Below are 13,597 nucleotides of genomic sequence, written 5' to 3'. Positions count from 1 at the left end.
GATAAAGGCTCAAAGCTTATTTATACCCATCCCCTTCTTCGTGATGTTCTTCATTCCTAAGCTCAGTTGGTTCGACTTATGCATTCAGGCTCCAAGAGACTTTTGGATTTGCGCCTTTGATAATGTTGATGGTTCGCAAACAAAGAGAACTTTTGAGATGGCAGTCACTTCTTCCTTTTGGTAGTCCCAACATTGTGTTGTTTAGGAATTTATTAACTTCTCTTCTTTCATTTTTTGATATCCCTAACTTTTGCCTGAACTGTCTCTTTTGAACTTACAGTCAGCGGGACGCCTTGATTTTTGCCTAAGTCTTATTTTTGATTTTTGACTTAGCAGGCTTTTCTTTGTATATGTTTTTTTCACTTTTTTTTTCTTTTTTGAAAGATATTGACTGCCTCGCTTGACGATTGATGAACCATCATTGGCTTTTGGCATCTCCAACATTTCTTTGATGTGTACGGATGATCGCTTGTGTTTGAACCCTTTGTTGAAAGGCGAAATGAACGATTTTCTTGAAATAGAATGCACAGCCAAATTAAACTGAGAACTACCCTGCCCCAGGTTATGATCAAGGGTTTTAAATTGTGCAAGAAAGACAACTTCTACTCCTGTTGAAAGAGTATTGTGGTGTACTTTTCGCTATTATCGTATCCACAGGGATTATTGCGATATCACCGCCGTTCTATAGCCTATTTTGTCTTGAGTTATGGTTACTTTAAATTTGGGTTTGCAAAAGATCATTCAATTCTTTTAGTAGCAAAGAGTAAATTAATGAAAGTTCTAAGTTAAAGAAAATGTATCAAGATTCGATTTCATCGACCTAAATTTGTATGTCTCCTTATAAATAGATGCTTATGAACTTGCTAACGATCAATATAATTACGTATCGACACCTATATCGTCCGTGTCCGCAACGATATAGTTAGATTTACCGTATTGTTTAACCGACGATTTCTCCACCGTTTAAACAATACAAATAACGTTTTAAGAACCGATACTTAGTAAACATCAAACTCTAAATCCATGTCTGCAACTTATAGTTTGAAAGATGATTAGTTAGGTCTAGATACAAACATTGATGTCTCAAACACTTATACCAAAGAAAAAGCTTTAATAAACAAACTAAACCATCTATATTGATCATCACTTGTTCATACACATATATTCACAAGAAAAACATACAAAAGGCTAGGAAGATTACATCTTATCTTGATACAAAAGTGATTTAGCTATCCATGAGAATGGTAGCTTGCACAAGAAGTAAAGGATGAAGATCAACAAGCATAAAAGGCGATTAATCGACGATCAAAGCTTCCAATCTTCGATTCTTTGTTTGCTACAGTGCACAAGTGTTTATGTTTTCTCTTCAAGATTAACCAACCCCCAAAATATCTGAAAACCCCTTTAAATAGAATTCTGAATTCTGTCCAGGGCGCGACGCGCCCTCCAGCGCGCTTCGCGCCAATACACTTAAAATTATAAACCGCCCATGCGCGCGACGCGCGCAACTCTCTGCCTGGAAGCTCCAAAATATCTCGCCCAGGGCGCGACGCGCCCACATCTCCGCGCGACGCGCGCAACTCTCTGCCTGGGACTCTCTTGCAAAGCTCAAAACAAGCTCCAAACTTCCCCAAAATTGGCTAAAACCTACAAAAATCATAACTAAAACACATATTAACATAAAATGAAAGCTTAATATTATAAACTATAAATAATTATCTAAAACCTCAGGGAATTGTACGAATATCCGATAAAAACGGTCGAAAGGTGCCATTAATTAAACTAAATATAAACACAATTTGGCACCTAACAACTCTCCCCAACTTAAACTCTTGTTTGTCCTCAAACAAAACAATGATAAATTACCGGGAACACAAAATATCACAAATGAAACAACAAGGTAGAAACAAGAACAATTTAATGGTTCAAATTCCAAAAGTACACAAAGATCAATCCTTACCAGTTTTCATCAAAGCACCATGATAACAATGCTAATCCTATATACAAATTCTATGTCAGAAATTCCACAAAGCAAAAGAAGTTCAAAAATGAATCACACCTACGTATTTCTCTACTGAGAGAACAAAAATGGAGGATCCTATCACTCACCAGACAATGACGCAAACATACCGAATTAATTATAAACTCATCTAAGCATAAGATATATAAAAAGTATATAAGCATGAATCACTAAGGACTTTCAGGTTGTAGCTTGGCTTGGTTAACAAGGAAGTGTCATTTCTCAAGGCCATTGAAACAAAAGGGGTCAATTCCTAAGAGAGCATTCAAATCATGATTATATCCACACATCCTTATCAACCGATCACACAATTTTATTGCTCAAGAGTTCATCTTTTTATTTTAAAAGAACTAGCTATATACAAAGCTCTTCTCTTTCCCCTTTTTTTTTTTTTTTTTTCTTTTTCTTTTTCTCTCTTGAGCAATTTATCTATTTTCTTCTACTCACCAATACAACCAAGATCAAAATTTTATTCTCCCCAACTTGAATATTACCACCACATAATCACGAATGCTCCCTATTCTAAGGCGAAAAGGAATCAATCCTAACCACATTTCATGGTACTCTTCAAGGTTCAAAGAAAGTCATCAAGATTCAAATCAAACATCGGCAATTATAAGGCATGACATTATTCCGATTGAATCTTGGCAAAATGGCTCAAAGTGTTTAGCAAATACTCACACACTCACCGGGTAGGTTATATTTGGAAGAGAAGTTATACTCGTAGTGCAGAACAAAACGCCTTGATCACTTTCATGCTTAACACAATTTAATAACAATGCAAGATTAATCATAATAAAAACGAGTTAAAACGCACATTGCTGGTATCCAGCACAATTTATATATATACACAGTGGAAAGTCTCCTCACAACTACAGCTAGGCTAAAGTGATTCACAATTGAACTAATTTTATCCACAGAAATTAATGACAACTAATTTGTACAATTAAAAGCATTAGAATCAAAAGTACTTGATAAATAAAACGATAAAGGATGTACCTTGCGCGTACAGTTTTCAACTAATATCATCACCACTCAAATTGTGTTGCATCATCCAAATTCATCGTGGCAATAAAAATTTGTGTTCCAGCTAATTAATCATTAGGACAACTTGTCAAACCATTATTTCTAAAATATAAACACTAAACTAAAATAAACTACTTAAAAATAAATAAATGCAAAAATAAAATAAACTGAACTTATATAAAAATAAAAACCACACCAAGCGGTGTTAATTATCCAAAGGCGTAAACTTAGCCTTTCAAAGTACCTCATCCACCAGGATGGAACAAAATTAAAAACAAAGACAACTAAAAACTGTTCTAATCATAAAACTAAAAAAAAACAATAAAACATAAAGCAATAATAAAAAAATCTACTCCTCATCGGAAGTCTCCGGATCATCCTGCTCCATCCCCTCCTCAGGATCTGGCCTGCCCTCAGGCCATGCAGCATAGGCCGATAAATCATCCCTGGAACCAACAGGCTGCTGCAGAGAAAGTTGCCGGATAGAATCCTGCAAAAACATAAACGCTCTCTGATGCGCCATATGCATCTGATAGTTCCAATCACTTGCATCACCATACTGTGGACCAGCAGGCGGTGCAGCCGCAACCGGAACAGCCTGAGAAGCATCGGGAAGGTCAGATGCACCAGCAGCAACACCAAAAGGACGACCTCCAGGCAAACAGTACCTGTTAGCAAAAATATCATCGATAATACCATCCATGGGGATCATCCCACCAGTTGGGAACCGGACACCAGCCTTCCTGCACAAACCCATTATTAAACCAGGAAAAATCAACCTACATTTCACCCCATCTCCATGAAGAGTCCCATTCAGGGCGACTCTTTTCAGCTCATTCGCCACAATCCTGGACACATCAATGTTATCACTATTCAGAATACCCTGAACCAAACCTGCCGTATCAATGGTGAGAGAAGAAGTGTGACTCCGTGGCCTAATGTTGTAAAGGACCACCGAAGCCACCAACTGAGCCTCCTCCGTCAACTGACTACGAGTAAAAGTCTTTGGCAGCCCAGCTTTAGTCAGAGTATAGGTGAAACCAGTCCTGCAAATCCTGTCCCTAATGCTGTCTGCATCCCAATTTCCTCTATTCAACCTGGGATGGTACTGACACTCTTCTACCAAAGCAAGAGGGTTATCCAGAAAATCAAAAATAGCCTCTTTGCTAAAATCAATGGCCTTACCTCTCACCCATGTTTTAAACGGGTAAGCTTCAGTACCTGTCCAACTGCTCGGAGGCAAGGCATTTGCATAAAACTCTCTAACAATCTCCACCTGGTAGAATTGTGGTGGAGTGAACAGCTTGTCCCAGCATGTTTCAGACAAAGCAGTCCACGCCCTTTGGAAGAGGCCGTGGTCAATAGGAACCACCGTGCGTTCACTCCACACAACGCGGCTTTCAAGCTCATGGTACCTCGCCTCATGCTCCGGACCTAGAAACCTCGTCCGATCAAACCTGCCAGCTTGTGAGGAAGATCCCTCACCAGAACCAGCCTTCTTTCTTTTCAAAAAGGGTGCCATTCCTGCACAAATTTAAAATCAAACAAAACACACAAATTGAAACAAAGTTAGCATAACCTCAATTTTAATAGCCTACATCAATCCACATTCATCATCAATCACAAAACAGACCCTATACAACATCACAGAATGCATGAAAAAAAATTCAAAATTTAACCCAGGGCGCGACGCGCGCTGAACAGGGCGCGACGCGCGCTCTGCGAAACCCAGAAAAATTCTTCAATTTAAAGCAAAACAGAAGAGGAGAACAAGCTTCTCCTCCCTTCTAAGGGTCCCAGCAAGCATTATATACAGCAAAAGATTGTTTCTACCCTAGTTTTTCAGATTTATTCAAAATATTCCTAAACCTAAAATCCTAACAACTAAAACTTAAATTAATGGAAATAGAGAAGAAGATAGACTAACCTTTGATGATGATGATTATGGGGAGACGAAAATTAGTGAGGAAAATGCAAGAATCTAAGAGTAAGTGAGTGTTTGTTCTTTTTCTTTTCTTGGAACAAGGAGGAGAAAGGGCAAGAGTGGAGGCAAAACCTCCAAAAACCCTAAATCTCAATTCTGAAAACGAACCGGGTCGGGCCCAGCATGGGTGGGCCCAAACAAAATTATTTTTTTTTTCAAAAATACGTACAGCGCGCGACGCGCGCAGAATCGGCGCGACGCGCCCTCATCTCTGCCAGGAAGGGGTCTTAGAACTCACAAAGCGCGCGACGCGCGCAAATGGGTGCGACGCGCGCTACACCAGAAACAGCAGAAAAACTGCATTATTTCAGCACGCCCAAAAATACCGGTAGATCGTTTCTAGCTCGACGAAAACTCAAAAATCCCACCTGCAAAAATAACACAAATGCAAGTGAATATATACAACTTGGGGTGCCTCCCAAGAGCGCTTTGTTTAACGTCGGTCAGCTCGACGGTCAAAGGCAATCAAGGATCGCCAAACGATAAAACGCAAGTTTCACGATTAAAATCGCTTCCTCGATACACCTTCAACCTCTGACCATTTACTACCCACTCTTGGTTTGATTTTTGGTCCTCTATCACAATAGCCCCTTGGCTTCTCACTTCTTTGACCAAAAACGGTCCGGACCATTTAGACTTCAACTTTCCCGGAAAAAGTCTTAACCGGGAATTGAAGAGTAAAACTAATTGCCCTACCTTAAAGTCCTTCATTCTAACCTTACTATCATGATAGAATTTGGTCTTTTCCTTGTAAATCGAATTGGACTTATAGGCATGCAATCTCATCTCTTCCAACTCATTAAGTTGGATTTTTCTTCTCTCTCCACACAAATTGTGGTCAAAATTCAAAAGCTTTAAGGCCCAATATGCCTTATGCTCTAGTTCTACGGGAAGGTGGCAACTTTTACCATACACCATTTGGAATGGTGTAAGACCGATCGGTGCTTTGAAAGCGGTCCGATACGCCCACAAGGTTTCATCTAACTTCATTGACCAATCCTTCCTAGAACTAGACACAGTTTTCTCAAGAATTCTCTTAATCTCTCGATTGGTTCTCTCAACTTGCCCATTTGTTTGTGGATGATATGGAGTAGCTACCTTGTGCTTGACTCCATATTGCTCCAACACTTTTTCAAGCGGAGCATTACAAAAATGAGATCCACCATCACTAATTATCACTCTTGGCGAGCCAAACCGCGAAAATATATTTTTCTTCAAAAACTTTATCACGGTCTTACCATCTGCTTTGGGTGAAGCAATCGCTTCCACCCACTTAGACACATAATCAACAGCTACCAAGATGTATTCATTTGACATTGAGGAAGGGAATGGTCCAACAAAATCAATGCCCCAACAATCGAATACCTCAACTTCTACAATACTTTGGAGGGGCATTTCCTCTCTTTTCCCTATTCCACCAGTTCTTTGACAGCTGTCGCATGAGGCAACATGGTGGTAGGCGTCTTTGAACAAAGTAGGCCACCAAAATCCCGATTGAAGGACTTTTGTGGCCGTACGCAAACCATTAAAATGACCACCATAAGGCGAATTGTGGCAATGCCACAAAATGCTTTTTGTCTCCTCATCCGCGACACATCTTCTCAGAAGATTGTCACTACTCAACTTAAACAAGTGAGGATCATCCCAAACATAGAAATTAGCATCGTTCAAAAACTTTTTCCTTTGATTCCAAGTTAGATCCTCCGGTATCCAGCCAGATGCTTTGTGATTAGCCATATCTGCGAACCAGGGTCTAACTTCTTGTACCATGTACAGTTTTTCATCCGGGAATTCTTCCCTCACTTCTTTTTCATTATTTGTCACCTCGGTATTCACTAACCGAGACAAATGATCCGCAATCAAATTTTCTGTACCTTTCTTATCTTTCACTTCAAGATCAAATTCTTGAAGCAAAAGAATCCACCGAATAAGCGTCTGTTTTGAATCAGGCTTGGTGAGAAGATATTTGATTGCGGCATGATCAGTATAACACACAACTTTAGAACCAATGAGGTAAGGACGAAACTTTTCCAATGCAAATACAATTGCGAGCAATTCTTTTTCTGTGGTAGCATAGTTGACCTGTGCCTCATTTAAAACTTTGCTCGCATAATGTATAGCATGGAATTGCTTGTTCTTCCTTTGGCCTAAGACCGCACCAACCGCATAGTCACTAGCATCGCACATGAGTTCAAACTCAAGCGACCAATTAGGAGCGACAATTATGGGTGTGGTGGTCAAATTTGCTTTAAGTTCTAGGAAAGCTTTTAGACATGATTCATCAAAATTAAATTCCATACCTTTGTTGAGCAAATTACTCAAAGGCTTTGCGACCTTGGAGAAATCTTTGATGAATCTTCTATAGAACCCAGCATGTCCTAAGAAGCTCCTTATGCCTTTCACATTCACCGGAGGGGGAAGTTTTTCAATAACTTCAATTTTTGCCGGATCAACCTCAAGCCCCTTTGAAGAAACCTTGTGGCCAAGAACAATCCCATCCGTCACCATGAAAGTGCATTTCTCCCAGTTGAGAACCAAATTTGTTTCAATGCATCTTTCCATCACCACATCAAGGTTCTTCAAGCACAAGTCAAATGATGACCCGTACACAGAAAAATCATCCATGAACACCTCAATGCTTTTTTCGATCAAATCTGAGAAGATAGCTTGCATGCACCTTTGAAATGTTGCAGGAGCATTACATAGTCCAAATGGCATTCTTCGGTAAGCGAAAACGCCAAAAGGACATGTAAAAGCAGTTTTCTCGTGGTCCGCCGGATTCACTGATATTTGATTGTATCCCGAATAACCATCCAAGAAACAATAAAAATTTCTTCCGGCTAACCTCTCTAACATTTGATCCATAAAAGGCAATGGAAAGTGATCTTTTCTTGTGGCTTGGTTCAACCTCCTATAATCAATACACATTCGCCACCCGGTCACCGCTCTCGAAGGAATCAACTCGTTCTTCTCATTTCTCACAACTGTCAATCCACCCTTCTTAGGAACCACATGCACCGGGCTCACCCACTCACTATCGGAGATGGGATAAATCATCCCCGCCTCTAATAACTTCACAACCTCTTTTCTAACAACTTCTTTCATGGTTGGATTCAATCGCCTTTGAGGTTGTGCCACGGGCCGAAAATCATCTTCTAACATAATCTTATGCATACAATAGGCCGGACTAATACCCTTCAAGTCGGATAAAACCCATCCTATTGCTTCTTGATTCTTTGTCAACACTTCCTTCAATCGATGCTCTTCCTTGTTAGACAAACCACTATTAATGATAACCGGCTTAGTAGAATTGTCACCGAGAAACACGTATTTCAAGTGAGATGGTAACACATTCAACTCCACCTTTTGCTCTTCAACTTTAGGTTCATCCTTCAACTCTTCAATTTGAGTTTCAAATGGATTCATCTCCTCACAAGCCTCTAAGTTTCTCAAGCAATCTTCAATTTCCTTCTCTTGATCTTTGGTGAGAACTTCGAGAGCTTCCATTAAAGTCTTCTCAAGAGGATTCGACAAGTACATTTGATTTTCCACTTTCATAATAGCCCTTTCGGTAGCATCGATTCTAAAACAATCATCCTCATCATTAGGATGCTTGATGGCTTCAAAGAGATCAAGGCATAATTCTTCATCTTGGTACCTTAATTTCATTAAGCCATCATCAATGTCGATCATCATTCGGGCCGTCTTCATAAAAGGCCTTCCTAAGATCAATGGAATCTCAGGATCTTCTTCCATGTCTATAACGATAAAATCAACAGGATACCAAAATTTGTCAACCTTGACAAGCAAGTCTTCCGCAACTCCATGAGGATGAGCTGTGGACTTATCTGCTAATGATAACGTCATTCTTGTCGGTTTCAAATCATTGATTCCTAATCTTCTCACCATTGACAAAGGGATCAAATTAATGCTAGAACCGGTATCTACCAAACCTTTGCCTATGTGAACATTTCCAATAGACACCGGTAAGGTTACCCGCCCAGGATCATTTGATTTTATCGGAGTATTGCGTTGAATTAACGCATTACAACAAGAGCTCACCGTTACTACCTCCGGATCCAAGAATCTTCTCTTCTTAGTGATGATGTCTTTGATGAATTTTGCATACATCGGCATTTGCTCTAATGCTTCGGAAAAAGGGACATTGATTTGCAACTTGCTAAAAATGTCCAAGAACCGAGCATAGTGCTTTGCATCTTCTTTCTTTGACGGACCAGGAGGGTAAGGTAATTTCTTCACTTGTATAGAATCATCCACCTTCTTCTTTCCCTTTTCACTCACACTCAATTTTTTTCTCTCTTTTTCTACAACTTTCTCAAGAGTTTCTTTTTCCACTAATTCTTTCTCTTTCTCATTTTCAACTAAATCACCCTCAACATTTTTTTCTACTTCAATCACCCTATCTTTTTCACTCTCAACAATTTCCTCCTCAACTATCTCTCCTACACCCATATCAATATTTCTACCGCTACGAGTTAGAATTGACTTACAATGCTCACGAGGATTTTCTTTTGTAGTAGCCGGAAAAGGACCTTTGTTTTGATCGGCAAGTTGCTTTGACAATTGCCCGACTTGAGTTTCAAGGTTCTTAATTGCGGCATCCGTACTCTTTTGGCTTGCAATTTGCAATTGCATGAATTGGCTAAGAGTGTCCTCGATAGAAAGCTTTGTTTGTTGAGGTTGTTGATTGTAACCGCCTTGATAAGGATTTTGACGATTCGATGGGCCCGCTTCCGGCCTCCATCCTTGTTGATAACCTTGATTACCTCTTTGTTGGTAACCTTGGTTATTGTTGTAAGGTTGTTGTTGTGGTCTCCCACCATATCCTTGATTAGGATTAGACACATAATTCACCTCTTCATCCGGTGGAGGACAAAAACCAGTTTGATGGTCACCCCTACACAATTCACAACACATCACATGTTGATTTTTAGAAGGGCTCCCATTTATCTCTTTGATTTGTTGAGGGAGTTTTGACATTTGTTGAGTGAGCAATTCAACTTGTTGTGTCAATAACTTGTTTTGAGCAAGTATTGCATCACTAGTGTTCAATTCAAGAACTCCCGGTTTTCTTTGCAATGCACTACGGTTGTGTTGCCCTTGATGATCATTCAAAGCCATTCTATCAATGATAGCAATCGCTTCTTCAGCAGTTTTTGACATCAACGAACCACCCGCGGTAGCATCTAAAAGAGTTTTTGGTTGAGGTTGGAGTCCATTTCTAAAGATATGGATTTGAGACAACTCATCAAACCCATGACCTTTGCACTTTCTAACCATGGACTTGAACCTCTCCCATGCTTCATTGAGAGATTCATTCGAACCTTGAGAGAACACCGCAATAGAAGTTTTCGCTTCCATGAACCTATTGTGAGGAAAGAACCGATCCAAGAACTTCTCTTCTAACTCGTTCCAATTTGTCATGACATTATTTGGTTGATCAAGGTACCATTCCTTAGCTTTTCCAATTAAGGAATGAGGAAAAAGTCTCCTGAACACCTGTTCTTCTTGGTCTTCCGGAGCACCTATTGTTCCGGCAATCTCGTAGAACTTTGTTAGATGAGTAAATGGATCCTCGTGATCTGCCCCTGTGAACGGATTTTGGTATAATAATTGAAGTAACCCCGTCTTCATTTCGGAGTTTCTTCCATTGGCCTGATCACGAGCAAATTGTGCATTGAGACGAGGGCTGTTAACACATGGCCCTCGAGGTGGTGGTGGATCCGCAGCCATTTCTTCCTCAACCAAGTTTTCAACCGGAGTTGAAGAAGAAGATGCTTCTTGTTGTTGTCTTCTTTCCCTAGCTAGTTGTCTCCTCCTACGAGTTTTGCTATTCTCTCTACGAGCAGTCCTCTCAATCTCAGGATCAAAAAGGAGTTGATCTGCAGGTACACGTCCTCGCATAAACTGTAATCTGAAAAACTAACCAAGCAAATTAACAAACACAAGGAAAATAAATTTAGACACAAGATATTAATTATAAGACTCAATACAAAACAAACTATTGCAATGCTTGCAATATCTAAACAACAATCCCCGGCAACGGCGCCATTTTGTTGAAAGAGTATTGTGGTGTACTTTTCGCTATTATCGTATCCACAGGGATTATTGCGATATCACCGCCGTTCTATAGCCTATTTTGTCTTGAGTTATGGTTACTTTAAATTTGGGTTTGCAAAAGATCATTCAATTCTTTTAGTAGCAAAGAGTAAATTAATGAAAGTTCTAAGTTAAAGAAAATGTATCAAGATTCGATTTCATCGACCTAAATTTGTATGTCTCCTTATAAATAGATGCTTATGAACTTGCTAACGATCAATATAATTACGTATCGACACCTATATCGTCCGTGTCCGCAACGATATAGTTAGATTTACCGTATTGTTTAACCGACGATTTCTCCACCGTTTAAACAATACAAATAACGTTTTAAGAACCGATACTTAGTAAACATCAAACTCTAAATCCATGTCTGCAACTTATAGTTTGAAAGATGATTAGTTAGGTCTAGATACAAACATTGATGTCTCAAACACTTATACCAAAGAAAAAGCTTTAATAAACAAACTAAACCATCTATATTGATCATCACTTGTTCATACACATATATTCACAAGAAAAACATACAAAAGGCTAGGAAGATTACATCTTATCTTGATACAAAAGTGATTTAGCTATCCATGAGAATGGTAGCTTGCACAAGAAGTAAAGGATGAAGATCAACAAGCATAAAAGGCGATTAATCGACGATCAAAGCTTCCAATCTTCGATTCTTTGTTTGCTACAGTGCACAAGTGTTTATGTTTTCTCTTCAAGATTAACCAACCCCCAAAATATCTGAAAACCCCTTTAAATAGAATTCTGAATTCTGTCCAGGGCGCGACGCGCCCTCCAGCGCGCTTCGCGCCAATACACTTAAAATTATAAACCGCCCATGCGCGCGACGCGCGCAACTCTCTGCCTGGAAGCTCCAAAATATCTCGCCCAGGGCGCGACGCGCCCACATCTCCGCGCGACGCGCGCAACTCTCTGCCTGGGACTCTCTTGCAAAGCTCAAAACAAGCTCCAAACTTCCCCAAAATTGGCTAAAACCTACAAAAATCATAACTAAAACACATATTAACATAAAATGAAAGCTTAATATTATAAACTATAAATAATTATCTAAAACCTCAGGGAATTGTACGAATATCCGATAAAAACGGTCGAAAGGTGCCATTAATTAAACTAAATATAAACACAATTTGGCACCTAACAACTCCTTAGGCTCAAAAGGGTTGACGAGGGATTAACATCCTTGTATCTCCACTGTTTAGGAATTGAAATAATGCCTGTACATCATCAGCATAGTCCGCTCAAAAGCATACTGTATGAGGCTGCGGTATCGTTTTCGTCATCCTCCCTCAAAAGGCTTACAGTTTTAGCAGGAGTTGAGTATCATAAAAACATATGTAAAGTAAAGACATAACTTTAAAATGAGTGATAACGAAATAAATTATTCAAGACAAACATGTGCAATGCACTGATGATGATTATTAAAAATAGATAATGTCTATCATAATTTGAATGTTTACACAAACAGAATAAGAATTTGCAAACGAAAGTAAAGCTAATGATTAAAAGTTTATCCTTCTAGCCATCCACATTATTAGCAGCTACATTAGGAGTCTCAGGAGGATCGAACTCGACTTCTCCAGCATCGATCATATCTTGGATTTTGTTCCTTAATGTCCAGCAGCTATTCGTATCATGACCAGGACTATCAGAGTGGTATGCACACCTCATATTGGGATTATAGCTTCGAGCAGAAGTACTAGGATTCTTAGGGGGATCCTTTAGAGTGATCAACTTTAACTTCAACAAGTGTTGTAGTGCTTGAGCTAGTGACATATTGATCTTTGTGAATTGACGTCTGGGTGTAACTTGTTTGTCTTGACGACCTTGTTGAGGCGCCGGTGTGGAGCTCAGAACTGCCCCAATAGATTGATCATGGTTTATCCTTTTCTGCCCATACACAGCATTGGAATCTGCCCTCCCATTGAAATGCTTCTTTGTAGTACCTGAGGATGTCGCTATTTGAATCTTACCACTTCGAATGCCACTCTCGACACGTTCCCCAGTCAGTATGAGGTCAGTAAAGCCAGATGAGGAGCTACCCAGTAAGTGACTATAGAATGGCCCAGTTAGCGTGCCCATGAATATGTCCACCAACTCTCTATCATTCAAAGAAGGTCGGACTCTTCCAGCTAGATCTCTCCACTTTTGTGCGTACTCTTTGAAACTTTCTTTAGGTCCCATAGACATGCTTTGTAGTTGCATGCGAGTTGGTGCGAGATCGGAATTATATTGGTATTGCTTATAGAAAGCAACAATCAAATCTTCCCAAGTATGGATGTTGGTACTTTCCAGTTGATAGTACCATTCGAGTTGAGTTCCAGATAAGCTCTCTTGAAAGAAATGGATCCAAAGCCTCTTATCAGCAGTGTGAGGCTGAATCTTCCTTACATAAGACCTCAGGTGTAGTTTAGGACAAGAGACTCCATCAT

This window comes from Vicia villosa, linkage group LG1, assembly GCF_029867415.1.
Source record: "Vicia villosa cultivar HV-30 ecotype Madison, WI linkage group LG1, Vvil1.0, whole genome shotgun sequence".
Classification (NCBI taxonomy): Eukaryota; Viridiplantae; Streptophyta; class Magnoliopsida; order Fabales; family Fabaceae; genus Vicia; species Vicia villosa.
Note: the sequence above shows the minus strand (reverse complement) of the source record.